At 43.1% G+C, this 6,432-nt stretch overlaps 1 pseudogene; it reads right to left on the minus strand.

Moving 5' to 3' along the window:
* Positions 1-228: 228 nt before the first annotated feature.
* Positions 229-1,593, minus strand: LOC148032582 (uncharacterized; annotated as a pseudogene).
* Positions 1,594-6,432: the final 4,839 nt, after the last annotated feature.

Genomic DNA, 6,432 nt, shown 5'->3' on the forward strand with positions numbered 1-6,432 from the left:
CTTACAAAGGATGATAAATTTTAATGAGCTCTTTAATACTATTTTAGCAAAAGATTTACTTAAATCGATTTTTTAAACAAAAAAAATTAAAAAACTAAAGACATAGTTTCTTTAAGTAATATCACCAAAGAAAGAAAATATTGCAAATGCTAATGGAAGTAACTTCTCAAGAAAAAAAACAAAATTACATTAATGTGTCTTCCTTGATGAAAGGAGAAGGAATGAAGTTTAAACACCTGAAGTAGCCTTTAATTTCTCTTTCATAATTAGACTTGCTATATCTTGGCTGCCCTCAGGTGGTACTTTAAGAACTTGAACTTAAATAGGAGAAACCTCTTGGGAGTTTGAATTTTGTTTGGCACTATCATGGACCCTCCACAATTGTGCTTCAACCTCTCTTTGCTCTTGAGTGTTGCAAACCACTGCAATAGTCTTCATATGATTTATCAATGGCACCTTAGATGCAAGTCCACTTGCATATACATCAAATACAATCTCATGAGAATCATTGAATGCTTTGATTGTAGTTTCCATAACTTTCATTTTCTTTCTCAAAATGGCCCTTACAGTCCTTTGTTCTTCTTCAAGATCTTCATCATTGCACTCCTTGTCCAAGCCTTCAAAGTTCAAAACAGAAGGCTTGTTGACATTGTTTATATATTGCTTAAAATTGATGAAGCTTTTCTCCATAGTCACTAATGTCAAAACCACAAAAGAATCTATAGATCCAAAATCAAAGGTTCTATCCACCACTGATAGGAAGTCAACGCTACCAACTAGCATGTAATACTTGCAAGAAATTCTTTCAAGAGCATTTTCCAAAGCTGCCATTTTCTTTTGATCAAGAAATGATAACAACATGAATTGTTTAGGTTCACATGTCATTTGTAGTAGAGTGGATACACTCTTTCCAAACTTTATAGAGTCCCATTTCATTCCCTTAACCCCATGTGCTGCATCTAGAACAACAACCCTGATGGTAATTGGATCTCTATAAACATTATGTATAAGATCAAAGGCCTCTAGATTGCATCTGACAACATATACACTCCAAGGGGAAGTAGTGGAGGATTGAAGAGGATTTTTCTTTTTTCCTATTAGGAAGTTCACAATATCTTTTGCTCCATTTGGTAGGGACCTTACATCAGCTCCACGTGTGAGCTTCTTTGATACCCAATCATTGCAAATGCCTAAAATCTTTGTGTAGACTTCATCATTGATATCATAATCATCAACAAGCTCTTCCCAAATCTTCATCACAGTGCTACTTTCTGGAAACGAGGCATCGAAAAGAGTGACTAATTCCTCCTTTAGGACCCTATCTTGCTTGATTTGTTTAGCCCTTCTTTCCATGTCAATCATATCTTCCTTATCCCATTTGTTTCTAAGAAAAAGGATATGACTTTCATTGATCTCCTCTTGTACTGTAAGGATGTCTCCATCCTTTAAACCCATAAGGCAACAAAATGCAGCAGGAGAAGATTGCCTTCCCTTTTTTCTCGAACTCTCCTCTTGGGATATAAGCTCACCTCTAGAGTATCTCTTCATGATTTTGATCCAACTATCAAATATTTCTTGGGAGCTAACAATCATATGGCAATCTCTAGATGCACAATTTTCTCCAATGTATGCCACAAATCTCTGCCAAAAAAAGATCAAAATAATGAGCATAGAACAAAAGAAAGAGCATCACACCAATCTTCACAAAAAGAAAAGATAAGCTTATATGTGATTACTTGCCATGGTACTCTTTGAGAGCTTGTCTTAGAAAACCCTTGTTGGGGTTTTGGTAGATAACCAAATGCTAGCCACTGATCTCTTAATTGTTCAAGTTGCTCAACATAAGGGGCATTCTTCATAACATTATGTGATTCCATATTTGTCATTTGTGAAAGCTCAATGCACATTTCCGCAAGACAATCAATTAATATTCTAGCATTTCTCATGGTGTATAAATGCTTGGTTGCTAGACAATGTGTAGTATTACTCTGAATATATATCTTTGCTGCATGAATTCAGTGAAGCCCTGATATAATTCAATAACTATAAGTATCCAACTTATTAGCATCCACCTCATCACGATGCATGGAGGGTAGTACTCCTCCCTCACCCACATGATGGCGTCGTGGTATGCAAGTTGATAGCGTCCACCCTCTGTCTGTGATTTTCTCGTCCCTCTAGCCTTCTTGGCTTCTTGTAATTATTCTCGTGCCTCCGTTGCACTTCATAATATACATATCGAGTTACCTCATTTCCGTGTCGTGTTACCTTGCCCGTTACGTGTTACCTGCGGTTTTCCGTGACGCGTTCCGTGTCGCGTTCTGTGTTACCTCCAAAAACGCTTCCGCATTGCTGTGGGGCTACCGAATAGAGGGTGATCCCTCATGAGGCAGACTCCATAGGGTGGGTGTTGCCTACCCAAAGACGGCACCGAGAGGTCGTCGTCACACTTGGTATCAGAGCAAACTCCTCGGCTGGTGCGTAATGACCCCCGGGTGAGTGAGTCCTGGGCAAAGTAGGATGGGTAAAAAGAAGAAAGGTGCTGGAAAAGTGAAAAATGAGCACAAAAGTGTGGATAGGCCTGAAAAAGAGGCCGAAAAACTGCAAAATGAGCAGTTTTATGCTGAAAAACACAAGATTTTGACTCACTGGTCCAAAAATGAGGCCGAAAAACGGCAAAATACAGATTTTTATGCGAAAAAAATGGAAAACGAGCAGAAAGAAGTGGAAAAAACTGGTTTTCAGGCCGAAAAACGGCGTTTTGAGCAGAAAGAAGCCGAAAAAACTGATTTTGAGGCCGAAAAACGGCAAATTGAAGATTTTTATGCCAAAAAATACAGAATTTTGGCCCAATGGTTTGATTTTGAAGATGACAGAAGAGCTCTCTGGGCCACCAAAGTGAAGTGGTTACAAGGTGGCTATCCGTTTTCTAAGCATGAAGAAGTAAACCTAGACACTCAGTTGAAGCTTGTTAAGCAACACCAGATACATATCAAAATCAAGCTTGAAGAAGTCAATGATAACATAATCGAGTGGTCTGAGGAACACAAGAAAAACCTGTCATTCGACCTCGTGTTGGTGGAGCGAAAATTGCAAATGTTTATGACAGAAGAGTATGGTCAAATCATTGCACAGGGAGGTATGCCAGATGAGAAAAGGCAAATTGATATAATCCCAGTATGCCAGGATACAGAAGATGTTGAAGGCTACTCCTCTGACAGTGAATACGAGTCAGAAAGTGCTAGCGGTGCAGAACATATATTGAATGATCCAGATTGTTGGTCTGCAGCAGAAAGCACTATAGCCATGGCCGAACAGATGATATCACAGGGCCAACTGACTCCCAAACAACAGATAATGGTAGAAAGGATGAAGCAAGCGCTGGCAGTACACAGCCAACAAGCTCAGGATACTGTCCAGGTACAGCTCAGTAGTATGAATTCAGTATGTACAGATTCCGATGCTGAAGATGAGCAAAGGGTCCGTCAAGAAGAAGCAGACTATGAGCAGTATTATTGGAGAGCCGAAAGCTGGCGTGACGACTCAATTGATGATCACAACACACAGGATAGCCAGACCCCAGAAGTAAGTAATCAACAATATTATGAGCAACCATTGGGTCCAGATCAATCAGTTGTGGGCAGTGAGTCATATATGAAGAATCAGTATGAAGAACTCGTAATGGAACGGGCGAGTATAAATGAAACCGTGGTCCAGAAGCCTCCAGTTTACATACAAGGGGCCAGTAGGCCCAGTTACATGGTAGATGGAGTGCTTATTGAAGAATATGAAGAATGGCAAGCGACCTTTGGGTCGGATTCAGATATAGAAGAGCAGCCTGAAGAACTCGTAGTGGAACGGGCGAGTATAAAAGAAACCGTGGCCATTCAAGCTCCAGTATGCTTACCAGTGGCCTTTGGGCCTAGTTATTTGTTTCATGACGTCTTGATAGAAGAATGTGCTGAAGAAAAGACGACCTCAGAGTCGCATCTATTATCAGATGGAGTGATCCTGGAACAATGCAATGTCCTGGATGAGGCAATTTTAGCCCATCCCCAACCATTTTTCCCTCCCTATGGCATGCAGTCGATTTCGTACTCGCATGATCCATTTTGTTATGAAGACTCCTTGAGCCGGGAGGATAAACGAACGGCCAGATCACAAGGTGAAGACTCCTTGAGCCGGGAGGATAAACGAACGGCCATATTCCACGCTGACATCCTTGAAGACTCCTTGAGCCGGGAGAATAAACGAACGGCCAGAAGAGACGAAGAAGAAGAAGAAGAAGAAGAAGAAGAAGAAGAAGAAGACGAAGAAGAAGAAGAAGAGGAAGAAAATGGAGAAGAAGAAGAAGAAGAAGAACAAGAAGAAGAAGAAAACGAAGAAGAAGAAGAAGAAGTACAAGCAGAAGAAGAAGAAGATGAAGAAGAGCAGAATGCAAATCTTACAGCAGATGAAGTCAAGTCAGAAGCAGATGAGGAAGATAATCGTCAGCAAGGGAGAGCGGTCTGTATATCCTCACAACAGATTGACATGGCAAAGGTTATGCTCAGACGGGGTGACACCTTGAAGGGAACAAGCGCTCAGACGGAGTCGGGTTCGAACTCGCGGGCTACTGACCATCCCCTAAAGCTGCCGGAGGCCATTGTTAGGTTTGAAGAGGTGAAGGCAGAAACCGAGCTCCCAAGTTCAGATGATGAAATCCTACTGTGGAAGAAGACCGACATGGACCAGTTTATGCCGCGATGGGGTGAAGCCCTCAAGGGAAAAAGGGGCCATACGGAGCCGGATGCGAGTTCGCGGATTGGTGACCCTCCCTTTGGTATCGTCGGGCTGCTGGAGGTCATGATCGGGTCTCAAGAGTCTCAGTTATATGCAGATGAGGGCAGAATTGAAGACTCCCTGACCCAGGAGGATAAAGAACGGGCCATACAAGAGATTGAGAACACATTCCTTCACTCCTTGACCCAGGAGGATAAAGATACGGTCCTTCACCATGAGCTACAATTAAACGACTCCTTTGGCCGGGAGAATAAAGAAACGGCGACATCTTCTTGTGAAGACTCCTTTAGCCGGGAGAATAAAGAAACGGCCATCCTGGATCTTGAAGACTCCTTGTGCCGGGAGGATAAACGAACGGCGATAGTTTATATAGAAGACTCCTTTAGCCCGGAGGATAAACGAACGGCCGCAGGTTATGTGGAAGACTCCTTTAGCCGGGAGGATAAACGAACGGCCACAGGTTATGTTGAAGACTCCTTATACCGGGAGGATAAACGAACGGTAACAGTTTGTGTGGAAGACTCCTTTTGCCGGGAGGATAAACAAACGGCCAAAGACTTTGTTGAAGACTCCTTGCGCCGGGAGGATAAAGAAATGGCTATGCTTATTGATTATCTTTTCGAAGGCTCCTTCTGCCAGGAGGATAAAGAAATGGCTATGCTTATTGAGGATCTTTTCATAGACTCCCTGTGCCAGGAGGATAAAGAAACGGACAACCTTTCTTCACATTATGTTGAAGACTCCTTGCCGCGGGAGAATAAAGAAACGGGCATCTGTGCAGTTGAAGACTCCTTGCCGCGGGAGAATAAACGAACGGGCACATCTTACCTTGAAGACTCCTTGCCGCGGGAGAATAAAGGAACGGGCATATCTTACCTGGAAGACTCCTTGCCGCGGGAGAATAAAGAAACGGGCACTTGGTCTCATGAAGACTCCTTGCCGCGGGAGAATAAAGAAATGGGCACTTCTCAGGTTCAGCCTGAAAAGACACCAAGCTCCCTGCGCCAGGAGCCTAAACGAACGGCCATTTATCTAGTTACTATTTGGTACTTGAATAGAGTACAACTTCGAAGGATAAAGATCTCCCGCCGCCAGGAGTATAAAAGAATGGCTTATGTGCAAGCTGCGAGGAGAGCAGTCCAACACTCGCGGTGCCACGAGTATAAACGAACGGCTAGTTCCTCTTCACTGGACGCTTTATGCGTCATTCTAAGGATTGGAAACTCGCGTCGCCACGAGTATAAACGAACGGCAAGTCCTATTGCACTTGGCGCTGGAGGCGTCATTACAAGAGCTGCAAACTTGCGTCGCCACGAGTATAAAGGAACGGCTATCCCCCCTTTATTGGGTGCTTTATGCACCAACAAAAATGCTACCTTCGCAAGACGGCGGCATACTCGAAAATATTGGGCTTACCTGGCCCAATTATTTTTAAGGGGAGGTGCGTCATCAAAAAGCACCTATTATCTGAAGAAAGGATTGACAGATCAGGCCAATTGGGGCCTTCTTTTCCAGATGATTCAAGGATTGACAAATCAGGCCAATTGGGGCCATAATCAGAAAGTTTGGGCTTACCTGGCCCAAGTTCTTTTAAGGGGAGGTGCGCCATCACAGCGCACCTCGCGCAACCACATTTATACTGGATTGACA

This window comes from Lygodium microphyllum, chromosome 8 (assembly GCF_053477565.2).
Source record: "Lygodium microphyllum isolate KBCC chromosome 8, Lygodium_microphyllum_v1.1.10, whole genome shotgun sequence".
NCBI lineage: Eukaryota > Viridiplantae > Streptophyta > Polypodiopsida > Schizaeales > Lygodiaceae > Lygodium > Lygodium microphyllum.